We start from the raw sequence: 14,394 nt of genomic DNA on the forward strand, positions 1-14,394 counted from the left end.
GTAGTTACGTCGCCCCTTACGATGCGGGGTTTGTTAATTATTATATTAGAATTTAATACATAGCGATACGTAAATGTTTAATACATCGGTGGAATCGCAGATCGCGTTAACGAATACGAGGGTGTGGTGGATGTCTGCTGGGAGAGTCCTCGAATATACATTTAATGCGATTGCGTTCGCAGAGACTTTTATTTCAAATACACGCTTCTGTCTTCTCGAGAGCGTCGAACAGAACTGGGGCCCTTTTCATCCCTCGGGCCATGTACCAAGGGGGGTGGGTGCGCCAACTTAAATCTAAATTACTAGAAACTAGTGACTTTTCATTTTACTTAAACTAACTAAAACTAACTAGACTAGGAACTTTAACTAGATGGCGCTTGTTACGCCTGTGACGTTAGCCGCCCACACGGGGGAAAAACCGAAGTGTCGCCACAAGCGGCGACGCGATCGTCGACGCACAAAAACCTTACCAGAGTGGCCAACACAAAACATGGCGCGCGAATCAAACGCACAATAATAGGGGTTACATCGTAGGAAACCGTCGCTGGTTTCGTTTCGCAGGTCCGAATACCTTTCAATAGCTTTATCAATTTATTGGTTAACTGTTTATACGAATGGAATCGAGTTCGATGTATTCGTGAATTGGAGTCGATTCCAATATTCGAGGCTTGCTTCTCAGAGTCTATTCGTGAGAAATGATAGTTTCTTCGTTGTGTGAGGTTATGTCTGCGACGGTAGCTATACAGAGCGTTCAACTATCTCTAGGGAAAATTTTAATGGGAGATTCTGGAGACTAAAATAAAACGAAAATCGAGAATACCAATTTGTTGATCGAGGCTTCGTTAGAAAGTTATTAAAAAATTTCAAATTGTTCTGAAAAAATTGTTTTCGGTTGCGGGGGTCAATTACAATCATTTTTGGTCATTACACATACACTTGAAATTCTACGCATTTTCGAGAAAAAAATTCCTTACGGAAAATCTAATTAGGTGCCATTATTCGACGAAAAAAAAAAATTCAAATCGTCTTGGAAAAATTATTTTCGGTTGCGGGGATCAATTACAATCATTTTTGGTCATTACATATACACTTGAAATTCTACGCACTTTCGAGAAAAAAATTCCTTACTGAAAATCTAATTAGGTGCCTTTTTTCGACGAAATTAAAAAATTTCAAATCGTTCTGGAAAAATTACAGAAGCTGTAGGAGTCTATTGCAAACATTTTTGGTGAATACACATACCCTCGAAATCCTACGCATTTTCGAGAAAAAAATTCCTTACGGAAAACCTAATTAGGTGCCATTTTTCGACGAAAAAAAAAAAATTCAAATCGTCTTGGAAAAATTATTTTCGGTTGCGGGGGTCAATTACAATCATTTTTGGTCATTACACATACACTTGAAATTCTACGCATTTTCGAGAAAAAAATTCCTTACGGAAAATCTAATTAGGTGCCTTTTTTCGACGAAATTAAAAAATTTCAAATCGTTCTGGAAAAATTACAGAAGCTGTAGGAGTCTATTGCAAACATTTTTGGTGAATACACATACCCTCGAAATCCTACGCATTTTCGAGAAAAAAATTCCTTACGGAAAATCTAATTAGGTGCCTTTTTTCGACGAAATTAAAAAATTTCAAATCGTTCTGGAAAAATTACAGAAGCTGTAGGAGTCTATTGCAAACATTTTTGGTGAATACACATACCCTCGAAATCCTACGCATTTTCGAGAAAAAAATTCCTTACGGAAAACCTAATTAGGTGCCATTTTTCGACGAAAAAAAAAAAATTCAAATCGTCTTGGAAAAATTATTTTCGGTTGCGGGGATCAATTACAATCATTTTTGGTCATTACATATACACTTGAAATTCTACGCACTTTCGAGAAAAAAATTCCTTACTGAAAATCTAATTAGGTGCCTTTTTTCGACGAAATTAAAAAATTTCAAATCGTTCTGGAAAAATTACAGAAGCTGTAGGAGTCTATTGCAAACATTTTTGGTGAATACACATACCCTCGAAATCCTACGCATTTTCGAGAAAAAAATTCCTTACGGAAAACCTAATTAGGTGCCATTTTTCGACGAAAAAAAAAAAATTCAAATCGTCTTGGAAAAATTATTTTCGGTTGCGGGGATCAATTACAATCATTTTTGGTCATTACATATACACTTGAAATTCTACGCACTTTCGAGAAAAAAATTCCTTACTGAAAATCTAATTAGGTGCCTTTTTTCGACGAAATTAAAAAATTTCAAATCGTTCTGGAAAAATTACAGAAGCTGTAGGAGTCTATTGCAAACATTTTTGGTGAATACACATACCCTCGAAATCCTACGCATTTTCGAGAAAAAAATTCCTTACGGAAAACCTAATTAGGTGCCATTTTTCGACGAAAAAAAAAAAATTCAAATCGTCTTGGAAAAATTATTTTCGGTTGCGGGGGTCAATTACAATCATTTTTGGTCATTACACATACACTTGAAATCCTACGCATTTTCGAGAAAAAAATTCCTTACGGAAAATCTAATTAGGTGCCTTTTTTCGACGAAATTAAAAAATTTCAAATCGTTCTGGAAAAATTACAGAAGCTGTAGGAGTCTATTGCAAACATTTTTGGTGAATACACATACCCTCGAAATCCTACGCACTTTCGAGAAAAAAATTCTTTTCCAAAAATATAATGTGAGATTAGAAATATTGCCCTCTAAAATGTCATAACTTTTGAACGAATTGGAGGATTTTAATGTTACAAAATTCAAACAACGCGTATTTTGGTGAAGAATATTCAGAAATTCCAACAACGTTCGAACTGTTATTCCTTTACCCCGTAAAATAAGAAAAAAACCCCCATAAAAATGGTCTAATTTTCAAACGACCATAACTCCTACAATACTGAATATATTTTATTGAAATTTTGGGGCGAAGTAGAGTTCATGGATACCTACAAAAAATTATTAGACAACTTTTCTGTAGGACGACAAATAAAATTACTAAAAATCGAAAACGAATTTATAAGAAATTTAATTTTTCGACGAAATTGAAAATTTTCAAATTCTTCTAGAAAAATTATTTTCGATTGAAGGACCCAATTACAAGCATTTTTTGTCATTAGACATACCCTTGTAATCTTTACCATTTCTGAGAAAAAAATTCAAGAAAATGTGAAATTTTACAACAAAATTAAAAAATTTCAAATCATTCTAGAAAAATTATTTTCGATTGAAGGGGTCAATTGCAATCATTTTTGGTCATTAGACATACCCTTGTAATCCTAATCATTTTCGAGAAAAAAATTCAAGAAAGTTTGAAATTTTACAACAAAATTAAAAAATTTCAAATCATTCTAGAAAAATTATTTTCGATTGCAGGACCCAATTACAAGCATTTTTGGTCATTAGACATACCCTTGTAATCCTTACCATTTCTGAGAAAAAAATTCAAGAAAATGTGAAATTTTACAACAAAATTCAAAAATTTCAAATAATTCTAGAAAAATTATTTTCGATTGCAAGACCCAATTACAAGCATTTTTGGTCATTAGACATACCCTTGTAATCTTTACCATTTCTGAGAAAAAAATTCAAGAAAATGTGAAATTTTATAACAAAATTAAAAAATTTCAAATCATTCTAGAAAAATTATTTTCGATTGAAGGGGTCAATTGCAATCATTTTTGGTCATTAGACATACCCTTGTAATCCTAATCATTTTCGAGAAAAAAATTCAAGAAAGTTTGAAATTTTACAACAAAATTAAAAAATTTCAAATCATTCTAGAAAAATTATTTTCGATTGCAGGACCCAATTACAAGCATTTTTGGTCATTAGACATACCCTTGTAATCTTTACCATTTCTGAGAAAAAAATTCAAGAAAATGTGAAATTTTACAACAAAATTAAAAAATTTCAAATCATTCTAGAAAAATTATTTTCGATTGCAGGACCCAATTACAAGCATTTTTGGTCATTAGACATACCCTTGTAATCCTTACCATTTCTGAGACAAAAATTCAAGAAAGTGTAAAATTCTTCAACAAAATTAAAAAATTTCAAATCATTCTAGAAAAATTATTTTTGGTTTCTGGTGTCAATTACAATCATTTTTGGTCATTAGACATACCCTCGAATTCCTAACCACTTTCCGAGAAAAAAATTCAAGAAAATGTGAAATTTTACAAAAATATTAAAAAATTTCAAATCATTCTAGAAAAATTATTTTCGATTGCAGGACCCAATTACAATCATTTTTGGTCATTAGACATACCCTCGAAATTCTACCCACTTTCCGAGAAAAAAATTCAAGAAGATGTAAAATTCGAACGTTAATAACTTTTTAACGAAGCCTCCATCAACAAATTAATATTCTTCATTTTCGACTCATTTTGGCCTCTAGAATCACCCATTAAAATTTCTCCCAGATCTGCTGCCTTCACCAATTTCGTACTTTCAATTGGCGCGAAAATTCAAATTTAAATTATTTCATTAACCAAAATATCAAGTATAACAAAAAACACTCAAATCAGTACATGTCAGAGGTTGTTCCCAATCTTATTTAAAGTGTAACAGCGAACTTTCGACCTCATGCAAATATTCTACGATCGTAGGAACGTTCAAACGCGTTACGATCGAACGTTTCGTTAGCTCTGGGATGGATCGGTGCATCTTCCGGGATCCGATTGCGGTTCATCGTCGTGGCAATACCTCGCCACCGAATTGACCCCCGTAGTGTCCGAGTCTGCCTCGATTTTGCCAGCCTGGTCTCCTTTTCGTTCGTTTCGATCCGTATCTCGAAAAAGTATCGAAGTCCGACGGCCCCGCTAGATCTAAGGAGGCTATACGTTACTGTTCGTCATCTATATGCAAATTAGCCGGTTCGAGAAGGCGGAATTCGTGATGGCTCGTGGTGACCAACGGCTGGAAACGCGCGCAACCGGTCATTCGTTAACTTATGATAAACAGGTACACACTCGGTTGTCTCTTTTCATTTCGTAGATCAATCCTGACGCGTTAGATATTGGGATCACCTTTGAAAATCGCTTTAACCGTTTGCAATCCTATATCGAGCGCGACTGGACAACAAATTTTTATCTCAGGTGCCTCTTTATCGACATTTTTTCAAGTCCAAACCACGAAGATACTCGAAACACTTGGTAAATTAAAAAATACAATAATAGTGTGAATAAAACAGATATTTAATTGAATTTATTTAAATTTGTTCTGGTTTTTAGTTAACGTAAATATCGAATGAAACATTTAAAAGCGTTCGAAGCTGCTAGTAACGAAATTCAATGGGGGTCAGAATGGACCCAGAGTAGAACTACCATAATTAACACTTTACCGACCGGTAGCCTATTAATCGACTGTTTTACCGGCCAACGCTTACCGACCGATAGCCTATTAATCGACTGTTTTATCGGTCGGTAAGCGTTGGTCGGTAAAACAGTCGAACAATAGGCTACCGGTCGGTAATGTGTTAAAACTAGAATGCACCGTATACAGAGCACCGTATTTTACATTTTAATTTTCCTTCTGTTTCATAGTAAAATCATTTCTTACATATTTAAATCAATCATTCCGTTAGTCATTCAAACGAATGTCTGAAATAAATTTTTTTTAATTTTTAAAGCTTTGTAACTGGTAAAGTATTCGAATGCATCTATTATAAAAAATAGAACGTATTCGATTCGTCTCTGACCTAATCGCGTCGATACAAAAAGCTAGCAAAGCGTGTACGATACTTGCTCAGACTAGTTTCGAGAGCAACTTTGGTCCATGAGAAAAATCACCAGCGTACCTCCCGATCGTTTTCCAACCGCTTATCTCCGAAGCATTAAAGTACAGTTACGAGGAAAGTAAAAAAATGCTTGAACACTTTGGTGAATTAATAATCCCGTAAGGAAACACGATTCTAAATACAATGATATAATAGATAAAAAAAAATTTACGTATCGTACAAGGTTATTATTGCAAAATTGAATTGATATACCTCTACTTACAGGGTTAAAAAGAAATTTGAATAGCGTTATAATTTGATGGTTTTTTAATCAAATTCTTCCATCATCGTTTAAGTATTGTGCAAGGTTATTATTGTACAATTATAATGTGCATTATTCTGACGGTTATTTTCTCAATTTTTTTGGCCCTGAAATGGCAAAAAACGAAGCTAGTTCCTTTTTGAGATACAAAATAACAATAAAATTCCTAGTAATAAAATTCTTCCATCATTTGAGTATTGTGCAAGGTTATTATTGCAAAATTGAATCGATATATGTAAATATGCACTATTCTGACGGTTATTTTCTCAATTTTTTGGCCCTGAAATGGCAAAAAACGAAGCTAGTTCCTTTTTGAGATACAAAATAACAATAAAATTCCTAGTGATAAAATTCTTCCATCATTTGAGTATTGTGCAAAGGTTATTATTGCAAAATTGAATCGATATATGTAAATATGCACTATTCTGACGGTTATTTTCTCAATTTTTTGGCCCTGAAATGGCAAAAAACGAAGCTAGTTCCTTTTTGAGATACAAAATAACAATAAAATTCCTAGTAATAAAATTCTTCCATCATTTAAGTATTGTGCAAAGGTTATTATTGCAAAATTGAATCGATATATGTAAATATGCACTATTCTGACGGTTATTTTGTCAATTTTTTGGCCCTGAAATGAGAAGAAACTGTGGGGTTATTTTTATTGCGTGGTATGCCTGGTGAGTGAGTGGGGTATGAATGTGAATGGGTGTTGGCAGCGCTGGTGCGCGAGAGCGACGGCGCAGAAGTCCCTTGTATAGAGGAGAGTGTGATGCACACGTGGAGAGAATATTGTGTTAAAATATATATATACGTTATATTATTAAATAAAAAAAGGGGCTCATTTATTTGACAACATAATTCCTCCCACAAAAACGAAGCCAGCTCCTCTTTGAGATACAAAATAACAATAAAATTCCTAGTAATAAAATTCTTCCATCATTTAAGTATTGTGCAAAGGTTATTATTGCAAAATTGAATCGATATATGTAAATATGCACTATTCTGACGGTTATTTTCTCAATTTTTTGGCCCTGAAATGGCAAAAAACGAAGCTAGTTCCTCTTTGAGATACAAAATAACAATAAAATTCCTAGTAATAAAATTCTTCCATCATTTAAGTATTGTGCAAAGGTTATTATTGCAAAATTGAATCGATATATGTAAATATGCACTATTCTGACGGTTATTTTCTCAATTTTTTGGCCCTGAAATGGCAAAAAACGAAGCTAGTTCCTTTTTGAGATACAAAATAACAATAAAATTCCTAGTAATAAAATTCTTCCATCATTTGAGTATTGTGCAAAGGTTATTATTGCAAAATTGAATCGATATATGTAAATATGCACTATTCTGACGGTTATTTTCTCAATTTTTTGGCCCTGAAATGGCAAAAAACGAAGCTAGTTCCTTTTTGAGATACAAAATAACAATAAAATTCCTAGTAATAAAATTCTTCCATCATTTAAGTATTGTGCAAAGGTTATTATTGCAAAATTGAATCGATATATGTAAATATGCACTATTCTGACGGTTATTTTCTCAATTTTTTGGCCCTGAAATGGCAAAAAACGAAGCTAGTTCCTTTTTGAGATACAAAATAACAATAAAATTCCTAGTAATAAAATTCTTCCACGACAAACACGATAAAAGGAACTATACATCATCACAGAGTGGTGAAATTATTGAAATTTCGATGTCTCCAATTAAATAAATACACACGTAACGATATTAATATTAATTAATTGATTAATCAACTTGTATGGAAGACATTTGTTACTCGGATGTAAACTAAAAAAAAAAATTCGAAACGGTAACGAACGCCTCAAACCTGGTGAACTTTTTCCACTATATGTATTTTGTTTCGCGTCATTAACTCCGTTGGTACAAATGCACACAATTTTTCTATATTCCCCTCCCTCAAATTATGACGCTTGACATGCCCAGTAATTATTCGAGTTTAAAGAGCGTACATATTTTTCCCCCTCATTAATATTCCCGGGCGGTAAATGTTACGTATAATTATTCCGAGAAATTGAACGTTACCTCGCCCTTTTGGAAAACACTCGAATAACGAGGGTTGTGCGTGTGGAAAGACACAAACGTGATAATGTCAACGAGAATCGAACGAATTAAACTTTATTTCGTCTCGTATTTAGTAAATTATTCTAACGTGAACTGCAAAGAGAATTTTAAGGTTAAAAATTCATTCGAATGAATATTATAGAATTGGCATTATCATGGCAGTTATGGTACTAATGCAAACACAAGTATGTTTCAGGCATTAACTTTTCAAACATTAAGTCTTTTGTTACTAGAAAGTCGAAGATTTATAAAGGTTTACTCGACGACAACAGATTTCGATTTTCAAACATACGCGCCATTTTCAATAGTATAACATGGCAGTAATAATTAAAATTCCAAACGAATGTTCACAATAAATTTTTTTTTAGTACAACAAAGTTGATCAGAATTTTTATTTATTTTGAACAAAATGAACTCGTATATTGCAACTGTTTTACTCGTTATTATTTTCTGTACATTTTGTACATTTTTACTGTAATGTTTAAAATCTGTTGCAACCGAAGGATTAATTTGTTTGTAATTTTTTTTATTAAAAATAGTCTGCCTAGATTGCAATTTTTGTTTCATTATATGGTTACTGGTCAGAGTAATTCTATACAGATTATTAGTTTAAGTCTCTTGTTTCCGACTAGAATACCTCCTTGATAACTTCATAAATAAAATCTATCATAAATAGAACGCTAAATTAGGAAGTTACGTATCGTTGATTTGCACAGGAAATGGTTCGATAACGTCATCGACATAAAAATCGAGGCTGATCACATAAACATTTGAAACGTATCAAATAATTTGTATTAGATAGATTAGATTAGAGATTTTCAATCTTTTTCGATGAGAAAATTGGTACAGTAACCAGGCCCCCCAAAGCATGAATTTTAAAACCGTGAATGGAGCAACGGGCGTCGTTGGTTTCGCGAAACCATTCATTATCGTCCATTACAATGTCCACGCGAAGTAACAGATCCACGCAAAAGCGATCCAGGTCGCGACGAGCACGCAACTTTCGACCTGTTTGCCTTCCTGGCCCTATTAGGAAGCGCAGGACTCATCGTTTGACAGAGTTTAACGACACAGTGGACTTTTTATTCGATTTGGTGGGTCGAAAATTTCACACCTGCAGAACAAATCATTAACGACTTCTTTTTCTTCGTCTTTGAAGCAATCATTCGCGACAAGTAGCACCAGAAGATGGCAGAACCTGATATGTCAGTTTTTCGTAACAAGTTGAGGTATGCACACTGCTACACGTGTGTTTAAATGGGATCGATTAATACGAAAAAAGTGACTTCTTTTACCTCGTAAAGTGTTCGAAGAGAGAAGTCACGATTAATTTGAAATATTTCTTATTGAAAGACGACACATTGTCCTGACATATATATCCGCGATAATGCAATTCACTCGCGAGAAGCTTCGCCACCTGGCGGTGACATCGCAGTACTGCTACTGGCGAGGTATCGCGCGGGCCGTTAACGCGTATGCGCGCGCAAGTAGACTGTCGTGTCGCGTGGTCCGCCAAACGTCGTACACATGAAATCTTTGCACATAAATTACACGTTAATAACGCGCTTAGGGTTAGGTCTGGGTTAGGTCTGAATTAAGTCTGGGTTAGGTCTGGGTTAGGTCTGAATCAAGTCTGGGTTAGGTCTGGGTTAGGTCTGAATTAAGTCTGGGTTAGGTCTGGAATAAGTCTGAATTAAGTCTGGGTTAGGTCTGGGTTAGGTCTGAAGTAAGTCTGGGTTAGGTCTGGGTTAGGTCTGAATTAAGTCTGGGTTAGGTCTGGGTTAGGTCTGAATTAAGTCTGGGTTAGGTCTGGAATAAGTCTGAATTAAGTCTGGGTTAGGTCTGGGTTAGGTCTGAATTAAGTCTGGGTTAGGTCTGGGTTAGGTCTGGGTTAGGTCTGAATTAAGTCTGGGTTAGGTCTGGAATAAGTCTGAATTAAGTCTGGATTAGGTCTGGGTTAGGTCTGGGTTAGGTCTGAATTAAGTCTGGGTTAGGTCTGGGTTAGGTCTGAATTAAGTCTGGGTTAGGTCTGGGTTAGGTATGAATTAAGTCTGGGTTAGGTCTGGGTTAGGTCTGGAATAAGTCTGGGTTAGGTCTGGGTTAGGTCTGGAATAAGTCTGGGTTAGGTCTGGGTTAGGTCTGGAATAAGTCTGAATTAAGTCTAGGTTAGGTCTGGACTTAAAGTCTAGGTTAGGACTTAATTCAAACTTATTCCAGACCTAACCCAAACTTAATTCAGACCTAACCCAGACCTAACCCAAACTTAATTCAGACCTAACCCAGACCTAACCCAGACTTAATTCAGACCTAACCCAGACCTAACCCAGACCTAACCCAGACCTAACCCAGACTTAATTCAGACCTAACCCAGACCTAACCCAAATTTAATTCAGACCTAACCCAGACCTAACCCAGACTTAATTCAGACCTAACCCAGACCTAACCCAGACCTAACCCAGACTTAATTCAGACCTAACCCAGACCTAACCCAGACTTAATTCAGACCTAACCCAGACCTAACCTAGACTTAATTCAGACCTAACCCAGACCTAACCCAGACTTAATTCAGACCTAACCCAGACCTAACCCAGACCTAACCCAGACTTAATTCAGACCTAACCCAGACCTAACCCAGACTTAATTCAGACCTAACCCAAACTTAATTCAGACTTATTCCAGACCTAACGTGTCAAAATTTGAGGAAGATCGGTTCAATAGGTCTTGAGTTTTGCGCGAACATAAAAATCGGATCTCTCTTTATACAATAGTAAACTTTCAGTCGTTTGAGCAGTGTAATCGTTGAAAGTGGCCGAGTGTCTCGATTTGGGACGAAAGATGGCGGAGTCTCGAAGCAAACTGTTAGATCAGGATCGTCGAGGATCGAAAAGAAATCAGCCAGTATAATAGTATAGATAGATAACAGAAGTCAGTCGAATTGATTAGAAGGTGAAAATCAAACGTTTTAGGCCAAGCTTTCTTTGATAGTGTTGAATTTAAATATATTCTCTTTACGTAGAGATCACTGTATTCAAGAGTTTGTGACATAAAATTTCAAAGAATTCGTTTTCTGGTGTGTTTTACACGTTTCAAGAGTGTTAAAAATAAAAGAAAGGTATTTGATTGATTTTGTAGGCTTGAAACTGAAGGTTCTCTCGAGGCTAAGAGTCATGGTAATCACTTCAAATCTACGTAGGATAAAATTCGATGTTTTAGTGCAACCATTCGTTTTCCACGCAATAATTTCTAATGCAACGTGCGTGTTGGAGGAACGCAGGCATTTCAGAATTACATCATCGCTATTATACGATGAACTCGGAACGATAGACACGTTCATCGTACGCTACGGCGTGCATATTACTTGCAGAATGTGAACAAACGTCTAATTTTTAAGCCCATATCTTCGAAATGATACGCAATCGCGTTAATTATGATCCCAAATTTGATGAAACATAAAATTCAATACGGGTCAAAATTGACCCAGTGTTTGTCGTTGCATCATCATGAAAAATTCGTTACGAATTTGGTTCATTTTTGTTCAATATAATGTAATAGTAATTTTTATTAATATTGTTCAACGTTATATATGATATGTTTATATTTAGCGTCCTAATAAATAATTCACTAAATTCTATCGAGTATTACGAAATCGTGAAAATTGTCATTTCTTTCAGAATCTGCTAACGAGAGTTCACACGTCGCTGTGGCAAGCAGCGCGTTTATAAACCTCTCTAATCTACTATAATATTCAGGTAATTTTGCCTTGTACATGTTGTTCCTTCAAATTTCATTTTATGTTTTCTGAATGCGTTGGTAGTCGTGATAATAGATATTATAACATCATACTGGCCCTCACTGTGGCCACATTTTATTTGTAGTACATTTTTGGCTGCCGCAAGTAGTTCATTAGAATTTTTTTTTTCCCAATTTCAATTTATTAAACATACTGTGGAACCGATTGAATGTTGATATGATTTGTAAGAAAGAAAAATTTTGAAATATTCATTAGAATGTGTATATGTATGTGATGATAACAATTTTAACAGAAGATTCAAAAATTATTGTCTTTTTAATTGTTAATAACGAAAACAATTATTTTATGTTATTAATAGTGCAATATGAGCTTTAAAAATCAACTTATTTTGTTAGTTTTTTTTTATATTAAATGGTATCTGGCTTCTAGTGTAGTTAATAAATGTATTATTAAAAATTATACGTAAATGTTAAATGAAAAAATTTGTTATGCAATCTATGTTGTATTTGTATACTTATAAATGTCGCATTTACCCTCGTGGCGCATCTCCCTCGACTCGTCACTCTAGCGCCACCTATGGAGATCGCGACATACCACTCACGCGCCACATTCAAACTGACTAAGGATGCCTTCCTTAAAAATATAATAACGGGAAATCCATTCCTCCAAAATATGAATCTTGCATGTTATTAATCTGGAGATGCCAGTGACACTTTGAGCAAAACTTTGAACGTCTTGAAACAACTTAATTTATTGCAAATGTGTAGGAAAACTCGTATAGTAAAACGTAGAGAATTTTAACGAGCGAAAGTTTGTCGATTGACGTCGAGTATTACGACACTCTTTTTTTTTCTCGACAGATTTTAATTATAACACGACGATAGAACTTTATTAACACTTCGTCGAAGAGCAAGAGCTCGTTGTTCTCAGGTTTTCTCCGAATCTGTTATCTCAGCTGGCTGTTTCTTTTAATAACTACCAGGTATTAACGAACGAGATTACCTATCTGGATCAGATTAATCACACCTCCGTGAGTTGTTACATGACTGAGGCAGACATCTACAAAGGGAATTTTTATAATTGGACGTACAATTTAAGAATCTTTACCATCTCGTGCAATCAAACGACGTATTTCTTGCATTTTCTGAAGATAGAAACTTTTAAAAAAATAAAGGGTGTTCGATCATCCCTGAATTTATCATTCATCAGAGTTAGGGGTGTCCAATTACTTGAAAATACTAAAAATACAACTGATGTCGAGGATTAGCTTGGAATTGTTTTTAATTAAATCAATCTTGATTTTCCAAGTGAATTTTATTATTCAAACAAACTTGATTATGTACTCATTATAAAGGGTGTTCGATCTGGGGAAAATTTTAATGAGAGATTCTAGAGGCAAAAATAAGACGAAAATCACGAATACCAATTTGTTGATTGAGGCTTCGTTAAAAAGTTATTAACGTTCAAAGTTCCGCCTGTAGAATGGCAACCTGCGCCTGCGCAGCGCAGCGCAGCGTCTCACTCGGCGTCTGCGCAGCGTCTCACTGCGCAGCGTTCCACAGACCGAACTTTAAACGTTAATAACTTTTTAACGAAGCCTCGATCGACAAATTAGTATTCTTCACTTTCGTCTTATTTTGACCCCCAGAATCCAGCATTCAAATTTTTCCAAAAAAGGGTTTCGCTGGTTTTGTAAAGCTTGCTCTACCAATGGCTGAATCTTATTATCGTTAGAAAATATCAGGTCCCCCTACATAGAAACTGATTAAATAAATAAATATATATAGACAACATTTAAATATTAAACACAACCTCATTCAACACTTGAAACTCTACTCACTGACGTATCGACAGTCTTACAAGTTTTCTGAGTGATCACCCTAAAACTTAAGAGCATAATAGTTACACTACTATATTCATACCTACTTTTGTGTGTTTCTTTAAACACTTTACCGACCGGTAACGGTTGATAAATCGGCTATCGGTCGGTAAGCGTTGGCCGGTAAAACAGTTGATTGATAGGCTATCGGTCGGTAATGTGTTAATAACTGCTGTATGAATCTAGTATTCATAACTGTTGAAACTTAATTGCGCAGTATATTATTTTAACAAACGTTTATTAATAACTAATATATAGTATTTAATTTAACCAACAAGAAGGACAAAGTCGTATGACACGTGTTACAGTTAGTACATTCTGAGACGTTAGTACCATACGAGATCCAATAGGTGGCGTTCGATTACTCTGCTCTGCTTTACCGACACATGGCTTTATCTTGGTACTCCCGATAATAACAACAAAAAGAGACAAAGTGAGTGGAAATTATAGCATAAGCAGAGAAATTGGGGCATTTATATTTTGAAAAATTGAATTTGAAACTGCAGTGAAAGCGAATTTTTCGTGAATTCACAGAAGAATGGTGTCTAGTAGAGCAACTCTGTTGCTTTCTCGATGATCGAAGAAACTCAATTCGACCCTGCAGTTTGCACGGTCGATGCAGCGAGGGGATGCCCAGAGGTCCGCT

The 14,394-nt window shown here is 35.0% G+C and overlaps 1 protein-coding gene across 7 annotated transcripts in view; it reads left to right on the forward strand.

Moving 5' to 3' along the window:
• The window catches only part of LOC122402804, a 183,480-nt gene that overhangs the window by 65,650 nt on the left and 103,436 nt on the right, over positions 1-14,394 (forward strand). Inside the window, exon 1 of one of the 7 annotated variants that reach the window (XM_043405905.1) lies at positions 11,805-11,867. The exons of the other annotated variants lie outside the window; for them this stretch is intronic. The gene's annotated coding sequence lies outside the window, so the exon portion shown is untranslated. Of the gene's footprint in view, positions 1-11,804; positions 11,868-14,394 lie in introns of those variants that run through there. 7 annotated transcript variants of the gene reach the window in all.

The sequence above is a fragment of the Colletes gigas genome, unplaced genomic scaffold (genome assembly GCF_013123115.1).
Source record: "Colletes gigas isolate AHSC1104 unplaced genomic scaffold, ASM1312311v1 Colletes_gigas_Sc00040, whole genome shotgun sequence".
Classification (NCBI taxonomy): Eukaryota; Metazoa; Arthropoda; class Insecta; order Hymenoptera; family Colletidae; genus Colletes; species Colletes gigas.